This window comes from Myotis myotis, unplaced genomic scaffold (assembly GCF_014108235.1).
Source record: "Myotis myotis isolate mMyoMyo1 unplaced genomic scaffold, mMyoMyo1.p scaffold_m19_p_7, whole genome shotgun sequence".
Lineage (NCBI taxonomy): Eukaryota > Metazoa > Chordata > Mammalia > Chiroptera > Vespertilionidae > Myotis > Myotis myotis.
Genome location: NW_023416379.1, coordinates 78,181,412 through 78,191,246, shown reverse-complemented (window position 1 = coordinate 78,191,246; position 9,835 = coordinate 78,181,412).

Below are 9,835 nucleotides of genomic sequence, written 5' to 3'. Positions count from 1 at the left end.
CCTATAGAAACTGTGATATATTTTAAAAAATGCTTTATTTTTAAGCCACTAATTTGGCAGTAAATTTGTGTGCAGTCATAGTAAAAAAAACTCCTAGCCATTCAACAAGAATAGATTCAAAGTGGCCACAGACTCTCCCTACAATACAGTTATATTCTCCTTATGAGTGACAATGTTCATGGTAAGTAGTGCAAGCACTAATATTTCGCCTGCCATTAAATAATGCATCCGTATTTGCATGATGAGAGGGTTGTGGACTGAGGCGAGAATGTTGAAGGGGAAAGACTAGAAGTGAATGCAGTCTCCATATGACACATCTGTGTGATATCAGATCGGTTTCTTTCGCTTTCAGTATCTCCGTTTTCACATCTATCAGATGATGGAGTGATTTCTAAAGTTTCTTCCAACTCCAGTAAAAAAAATTAAGGTCTCTACTAAAATCATTCTGAGTTATAACTCTTGGTTATCAGTAGCATAAATTCGCTTGAGCTAGCCAAAGATAAAAGTAATATGTAAATAATAAATAAAGGTAACATAACAAATAAAATGTATTTATTAACATTCTAGAGTGTAAGGAAAGGCACATTAGTAAATTTCCTTTCACTCAAACAAAACTTGATTCTGATCCTACATCCTCTTGTGGTGGCAGGAGTGTTCAGGGAAGGGTATGTGCAGGTGCGGGCATGGGGCTTTGAGAAGCAGGGATGATATTCACAATATTTAATGACTGCTACAGCATGCCAGCTGAGCACAAGCCTGGGGGAAAGGAGTTGGTAGTTGGTAGAATGTGGGTGAAGAGAAAAGAATAAAGTACAGTAGCTCTTCTCCTTCCAATCCTTATCCCCCAATAAACAAGACTATTGGTGCCTCAGTGAATTAACTCATCTGGTGCTGGTGAGAGGAACTGGTTGGGCAAGAGGAACTTCAGAATATCTCTTCCCCTGAGGATTTTGTGAGTCAGAACATGGCACTGGAGCCCAGAGTAAAGGGACTGCTTTTACTTGGTTTTATGTTCCTTGTGTGTTAATAGTGACTAACAGTAAAACCCTGTGGTTATGAACTGCACCATCTCTCCCTTTCATGTGGAGGGCTGTAAGGAGGGGTTGCACCCGTATGTACCCTTCACACTAGCCATTGTCATTCCCTGCAGTCGTGCTGTTGTCTACCTCTGAGCTTCTGAGCCTGCTGTTTCCTCAACCTGGAACGCTTCACTCCCCTCTTGTCTGCTTTTTAGGCCTCATCCTTCATGACTCAGAATGGAACTTTTGCCAGCCTTCCCAACACTAAAATGCCAAGTGACTAGAGAACTAGCCTTCTGTTTTTCCATAACACCCAGGGTACCTCTTACAGCCTCTGTAGCATCTATTGTATGTGCCATTCCTTGTAATATTATACATGTAACGGTGCATATATAATAAATATTTTCTGGATAGATGAACGAATAAATAATAGAATACTGCATATCTATATATATAAAAAGCTAATATGCTAAGTGTCCATCCGACCAGTAGCTATGACATCCACTGACCACCAGGGGGCAGACGCTTAACGCAGGAGCTTCTGAGCTGCAGTGACTTGGCAGCAGCGGTTCTCGGGTGACGCACCCCAAAACCAGAGAGGAGAGAGCCCGATTCCTCCTGGGGCCATGTGATTCCACCTTCAGCCATGGATTATGTTGTTGCTGGGGCACTGTGGGCCCTGAATCTGGATTAACGCACACTTGCATTTACGTTCCACACTCTGTAGACAGCAACTTTGCAGAGTATCCCTCTCACACTCACAGACCCCTCAGGGAATGTCAGAGAGCCAGTTTCGGCCTGATCCCTGCAGGCCAGGCTGAGGGACCCCACCTGCTGGAGGGACCCCATTCACTCAGCAGACACCCTTTGAGCCATGGCGCAGCTCCAGGTGCAGCCAGCCTGGGAGAGATCGGGGAGGTTAGCTCCAGGACATGCCCAGCCTGTCTTGCCTAGTCTCACCCCGCCAGCCACCTTCTAATTAATTTCCTTTCAATGTGCATGAATCCGTGCACCAGGTCACTAGTTGAATAATAACCACATGTCCATTTGTCCCCAGACTAAATCTTATTTAGTGTCCTCACAGCCTCCGCAGAAGGTGTTTTGCTTCTGACCTAAACAATTTGCTGATCCCTTGTCAGAAATGTAGAGGGATCAGGACTAATTGGGTTTGTCTAAAGAGAAAGACAGAGGAAGAGAGAGATGTAAAGCAGCCAGGCCTCATCTTGTTGCAAAGTTTACTGAAATCAATCTCAATAAAATTGGGTCAGTGTCAGTTCTCTTCCAGCCTGATTTAATAGAAGGGACAAAGGATGGTGAGTGCACCATTAAAGAGGAGCATGGGAGGAAGGGAGGCTGCTCAGCTCCGAAGCAGCCAGTCATGTCCATTAGTGGCTGTTCGGAGAAGGGCACATTGCCTATGACACTCAGTGCCCTCCCCAAGAAGCCCAGGTTCCTGGACTCTGAGCACGCTGAGTCTGAACTCTTTGCCACGTCCTCCCATGATACCACCGATAATGGAGTGACCCTAACCCCGTTATGGTTGCTCTGAACAGGTTACCGCTTTTAACATATATTTAAAAAAGAGAATAAAGATTCTTGTTTGTTGCTATGAGCTCAGAAGCACAGGGTGTTCCCAAAGCACCACACACATCACAATTGCAACAGTTTACTGCATGATATTTTCACCTGTAATAATGTACAGTTAATTATAGTTCATGGGAATTACATACAGAGCAGTGAATAGCAGCCATTCATATTGTGTATTTTATTAAGGATCTTTTTAAAACATTGAAAATTATTTTAAAAAAGAAAATTAAGCTCTTCCGGAATATTAACATCTAGGGCATATATTTGATTTGGATCACACTGCATGTTTCTCTATGCCATGTGGTCTCTGTAATTTTTAAAGGCTGTACAGTATTCCATCTTGTGCATGGACCCTCGCTAATTTGGTCAGGCCTCAGTCATCATATCCTACCCCGGGGACTACTTGCCTCGGAAGCTTAACTTCTGGAATTTCCAGTTGGCACTGCCAGGAGTCTAAGGCTCAGGGCAAAACTCTCAGGCTGTTAGGGAATTCTTGGAGGCCCTTAGGAACACTTGGGGAGAAAGACCCAATGACGTTGGGTCTCCACACCCATGATAGTTTCCAGAATCTTCCCTGGGTGTCCTCAACACTGAAGGATCTCTCTGGTGGGAAGGGTAATCAGAGATTTTCAATTTCATTGGGAGGGGGAGTAAAGGGGAAGAAGAATTTTAGTGGAGTTTGAACCCTTCAGTAGACTGAATTCCTGCAACTCAGTTTGCTTTAGTTCAATTCATTTTGACAATTAAAAAAAATGGAGTGGTCTATTTTTGTAGCACATCCTGCTGGGAACCCAGAATTACCCCTGTCCTTTCTCCTTCTCTCTCCCCTCTCCCAGATGGAAAAAGGTGCTTCTCAGTTGCTTTGTCTTATCCTCATTATTTTCACCCCTAGCATATTCTCTCCTAGTGCATTTCTAGATTATGCTAGCATCGTCTAAGGATACTGAAGTAAATTATCATGCACTCCTGGAGTAACTGAATTCCAAATATGCTAAGCATTCACAGTACTAGGTCCATGCAGTCAACAATATTTTAAAGTGCATACTGTGTACTAGGTCACATGGGGATGGCAGTGAAGAGCAGGTACACCGGCTTCGCTCTCCAGATGCGTACAGTCTACCAAAGAAGTAAATAGGGAATTACAAACGATGAAATGATGTAAGAAGGGTCAGCTCAAGATGCCATGTCTCACAGGAGCAGAGGTCGCCCTTGACAAACTCAAAACTTAAAACCTGGCCCAACATCTGTGTCCCTGCAATCACTCAGAGAGGTAGACATAGGAACTGGTGAAGACTCCAGTTTATCTCCCCCAGTCCTGAGGTCGGGGATGGGGTGTAGCCCAGGTCTCATCTATTCTGAGAGGCCTTCCAGATGGCCACATGGAAAGCCAGTTCTGGCCCCCTAGCTCACCCTAGGCAGCGAAAACAGAGTCAGCAAACATGGACTGAATTAAACTGGTCAATTGTTACATTAAAACCCTGAAACCAAGCCAGAATCAAGCATGAATAATGCAGTTGTTATCATGTTGTCCAAGATTGCCATTTTCATATTTGCATCCTAGTTAAAGGACCTGAGAACCAAGATAAGTCTCCTCCGGACAGACATCAACTAAAAAGCTACAGACAGAACACTTGGCCACTACTGGGGATTCTGACCCAAGCTGTTCAACAAAGGAGGACTGTGCATGTACTCCTTAGCCTAATGTAGATGATAGATGGTAGATTGGAATGAGGAGCTGTAAGGGATTGTGTACTTCCCTTAGCAACACACCAGCAGGGTTGTGGCAAAGTCCCGACATTCAAGCCTTAGTTTTCCACTGAGGGAGAATAGAGTTTGCCACCCTAAAATATGTCCTTTTGGGATAATATTTTAAGCAGGTTATTGGAAAGAAACAAAAGACTCAGCCCTGACCGGTTTGCTCAGTGGTTAGAGCATCGGCCCATGCACCAAAGGGCCTCAGGTTCAATTCCCAGTCAAAGGCACATACCTGGGTTGCAGGTTCAATCCTTGGCCTTGGTCAAGGCATGCGTGGATGACAACCAATTGATGTGTCTCCTTCACATTGATGTCTGTCTCTCTCTCTCTCTCTCTCTCTCTCTCTCTCTCTCTCTCTCTCTCTCTCTCTCTCTCTCTCCCTAAAATCAATAAACATATCCTCAGAGAGCGGGAGAGCAGGTGCAAGGCGGGCCAGCCTCACAGGTGCCAGGTTTGCTGAAGGCCCAGGAACAATTTCTGCATTTCATCTCTCTTGTCTACATGTGTTAAGTGGTTTGTTCCCTGAATTGTCAATTATTATTTTTAAGAAATAAAATGGAAAAAATTAAAAGGGAATGAATCACTCCAGATGGAATTAGCTTTTAATGAATGAACCCTTACCATTTCACCGTTAAATGAGATCACATGGACGTACAGCACAGGAAGACCATTCTTCTGATTTTTATTTTTAACCCGATTCAACCACAGCTCATTAGCTTCCTGTGGATGAAATTAGTGTCATGGTTGCTTTTCAAATTGGCCAGCTGGCAGAGGGTCTAAATAGAAAGCTAAGTATTGATGGCTATCTTGTTATGAAACATTAAGGAATGGAGAGATTTGGCTTAAGAGTTAGAAAAACAAATCTTCAAGATTCTCCGAATTGCCCCCAGGAAGTCTGCAGGGATAATACATCTTTTCTTCCAGTAGAAAACATTGGAGCAAGGCTCCTATAAACTACCACTTACTCGAAGCCAGTACCTTTTCACCCATGTTTATCAAGCCCTCATTATGTGATAGGCGTAGTGCTGAGTGCTTAATGTGTATTATTTTATTTAATCCTAGAAATAACTATATGCAGCAGGTATGATTATTATTTCCATTTTACAGATAAGGAGCCTGAAGCACAGATAGGTAAGTAAGTTACTGAAGCTCTCAGTGGTGGAACTGGGATTCTGACTCAGGATGATCTGAATTCCAAGTTCACAGTGCTAAGTCCTCTCCAAGATGGTGAAGGATGGCCCTCAGTCTTTCCATAAGATGTAGAAAGAAAACAAATAGGCAGGGCTTTTAAACAATAGTTTCTTGCATGAGTTTTCACGAGTAGGTCTTCTTTTAGGATAGACCAGAATAAACCTGTATACCAAGATGTTTCAGAAAAATGTTTTTACTACCTCACACTGCTATTTCTCCATGTTACAGTCTATTACTACAGAATAGTTCCTGTCCTATTCCTTCTTCACATAAAATGTATGAAGTTTAGTGATATGCTATCATCACATGTACTTTGAGCTTCTTGAAAAAAGGATGCTATGTAGACACTCAGCAGAGCCCTGACAGGGTGACTCAGTTAGTTGGAGCATTGTCCCATACACCAAAAAGTTGAGGGTTCAATCCCCAGTCAGGGCCCATACAGGAGGCAACTGAGTGATGTCTCTCTCTCTCTCTCTCTCTCTCTCTCTCTCTCTCTCGTTCTCTTTCCTTAAAATCAATAACCATATCCTCAAATGAGGATAAAAAACCCATGCAGCAGAAGTGATAGAAAACAGTGGCAGTGTGATATGTATACAACATAAAATGGATCAGATTATTTTGTTAGAGTTTGAGACAAAAATAGCTCCTTAATCTTACGTGTCTATTTTTTAATCATGTTGTATATTGCCCCGTGTCTGTGGATTTCAAGGGCATTCTGAAAGAAAAACACATCTACTAAAATGTTGATTGGATTACAGTGGTTCTCAACCTTCCTAATGCCGGCACCCTTTAATACAGTTCCTCATGTTGTGGTGACCCCCAACCATAAAATTATTTTTGTTGCTACTTCATAACTGTAATTTTGCTACTGTTATGAATCGTAATGTAAATATCTGATATGTAGGATATATTTTCATTGTTACAAATTGAACATAATTAAAGCATAGTGATTAATCACAAAAACAATATGTAATTATATACAGTGGGGCCTTGACTTACGAGTGTCCTGACTAACGAGTTTTTTGAGAAACCAGCTGTCTCTCGGCTGATTTTTTGCATTGAGTTGATAGAGTAATTTGAGTTAATGAGCTCCTTAACGTGTTCCTTAATGAGCTCCCTCTGTGAACGAATTAAACTCGTAAGTCAAGGCCCCACTGTATGTGCTTTCTGATGGTCTTAGGCGACCCCTGTGAAAGGGTCGTTCGACCCCCAAAGGGGTCGCAACCCTCAGGTTGGTGACCCACGGTTGAGAACTGCTGGATTAGCAGTTTAGCATTCTCCTCTTAGAGGGAATATTGCAATATCCAAGATCTTGCCTGTTTCCAGCTTTTGAAAGAACCACAGGTCAAAATTGTGTTGCCAGATGAGTGTTTCATGGTGGGAAGTTGACTGTGAATTTCCATATACTAAAGCGGGGGTGGGCAAACTTTTTGACTCGAGGACCACAATGGGTTCTTAAACTGGACCAGAGGGCCGGAACAAAAGCATGGATGAAGTGTTTGTGTGAACTAATATAAATTCAAAGTAAACATTATTACATAAAAGGGTATGGTCTTTTTTTTTTTTTTTTTTAGTTTTATTCATTTCAAACGGGCCGGATCCAGCTGCGGGCCGTAGTTTGCCCACGGCTGTACTAAAGGCACTCCTGACTGTCCTCTATGAAAGATCCAAGAGCTTTTTATTATGATTCAAAAATAGTATGGTCACTTTAGGATTCTTGTTTCCAGAGTCACCAAAATATCATTTGTACTGCCCAAACTGGGCCATCACTTCAGAGTAGAATATGGAAGAAGCTAGTGTGAGATCCAAGTAGTGCTTTTTTTAATCTTCATTGTTGAAAGTATTAACATATGTCCCCTTGTCCCCTCATTGGCCCCCTCCAGCTAACCCCCGCCCCAGCCGCAGGCCTTCACCACCCTATTGTCTGTGTCCATGAGTTATGCATACAAGGTCTTCAGTTGATTATCTCCCTCCCCTTCCCTCCGAAATTCCACACTCTGTTCCATGCTGCCATGTTCCTGGATCCGTTTGTTAGTTTATTTTGTTAATTAGATTCCACATATGAGTGAGATGTGATATTTGTTTTTCTCTGACTGACTTATTTCACTTAGCATGGTACTCTCCAGGTCCCTCCATGCTGTGAGATCCCAGTAGTTTTAAAAGGCATGAGGGATATGAATGTACTTAACACTACTGAACTGTACATTAAAAAATGGTTAAAGAGGTAAGTTTTATATTCTGCCTATTTACCACAATTAAAAATGTTTTTTAAAGTTAAGGTGGTAAAATGTATATTATATGTATTTTACCACACTTTTAAAAAGCAACAACAACAAAAAAGCATGAAGGATGAGAAACTGCCGCTGTTGTCTAGGTGGCTCTGGACAATACCCCTCCCCCACAGGTAAAAATGCCTAACACCCATTACACTTTCATACCTGCCCCCTAGAGCAGTGATGGCGAACCTAAGACATGACACTCGAACTCATTTTTTTGGTTGATTTTTCTTTGTTAAATGTTATTTAAATATATAAAATAAATATCAAAAATATAAGTCTTTGTTTTACTATGGTTGCAAATATCAAAAAATTTCTATATGTGACAGGGCACCAGAGTTAAGTTAGGGTTTTTCAAAATGCTGACACGCCGAGCTCAAAAGGTTCGCCATCACTGCCCTAGAGGAAGATTTGGTGGAAAGGAGCATTTACCATTTTCTTCCTGTGACATTGAAAAAGCATTACAAGACTTGTTAATATTCTTTTAAAACCAGAGATCCCCCTCCACACTTCAGCCAGAGGAACTCTCTGCGAAACACACACACACACACACACACACACACACACACACACACAACCTAAGAGTAATCAACATGTATTTCACAGATGTATCAGCTCACACCCAACAGCTCACTTCAGTTGGACTGAGCCTGTGGTTGGAACCTCATATTTCATGACTTGTAATTTTGTTTCAAGGGTGGCAGAGAAAGGAAGAAAAGGGACTTTTCATTTCCTCTCAATCAGCTCTGTTGTGCAGTTACGATCTCTGGCTGGAAAATAAATACTTGATAATAGTGGAGGCTCGAGAGTTTGTGGATACGGGAGAATTCATTGACATCTTGGGATGGAGAGGGCAAGTCTTCCAAGGCCTACTGGGACATTTCCACCAGCACCTGTGTGCTGGGCTCGTGGTTTTATGAGAAGAACAGTGGCCCTGACGACCAGGCGCTTGGCTCTTTCCTAGTAAAATAACCCCAACTGGGTAGCCTACTACCTTTGCTCCACGATGTTTTGCTGAGGATAAAGGAAATAATGACTTTTCAAATGTTTTGGAACGTGAAGACACTATACACACGTGAGGTGTTGTCAGACCTGTGACTGAAGCAGGGTGGTGTAATGGGAAAGTGCCAGGCATCAACAGACCAGGAAGTAGGCCGGATTGTCTCGGAAGTGTAATGAAATGAATTAAATGATCCTCTTAGGGCAGCACTGCTGTTGGCCATCTTTCCAGGATCTGATCAGTTTCTCTTTTTCCAGATAGTGAAGACCGCTTCCTTAACAAATTTGATTTGTTAATCGATGCTCCTACAGCTTAAGTGTGTTCTTCTCATGGTAAAATGTAGACTGTGGGTCAGGAGCAAGTCTGGGACCCGATGTGGAATTTCCTCTGCCTCCCTGCTGCTCCTGTTGGCCATTGCTATTTAAGGACCGGCCGGAGAGCTGAGGAAGGAGAATGAAGTGGTATGGAAATGGATTCCCAGCGCGGCAGTGTAAGGGCTGTGTTTGTGTGTAAGTCATGGGCGAGTCCTTCACCCACGTATCTCAGGGCACGAAAGCGTGTGTGTTTGCAAGGGCCCTCCCGGGAGTGTTATAACATGACTTCATAGGCAGAATGACCCTGCATGTGCAGACAGACACCAGTGGCGAGAAGATGAGGGCGTCAATCAGTCTTGAGATCAAAGGTGAAGTTTGCTGTTGTTTGTCCCCCCTCCTGAAATACTGGGGAGAGCCCCCCAGGGTGGGGTCTTGGAAAGAACTGGACAGCGATGCACCTATCTTTCTCTCTCAACCCCTCGGGCCTTCAGCAGCTGGAAGGGGGCTGTGTGGACCTGAGCCCCAGGGAGAAGGAAGAGGCGTCAGCGGACTTCCTCCGCCGCCGCAGTACGGGAGGCAGCGCGGGCGGGGGGCGGGGGGCGGGAGGGCTGCCCCGGTCTGCGAATCCCGCCCCCGGCGGGTAGAGGCGGAGCCCCGCGGTGCCCGCCCCGGCCGTCCCCTTTTCCTGGCCGC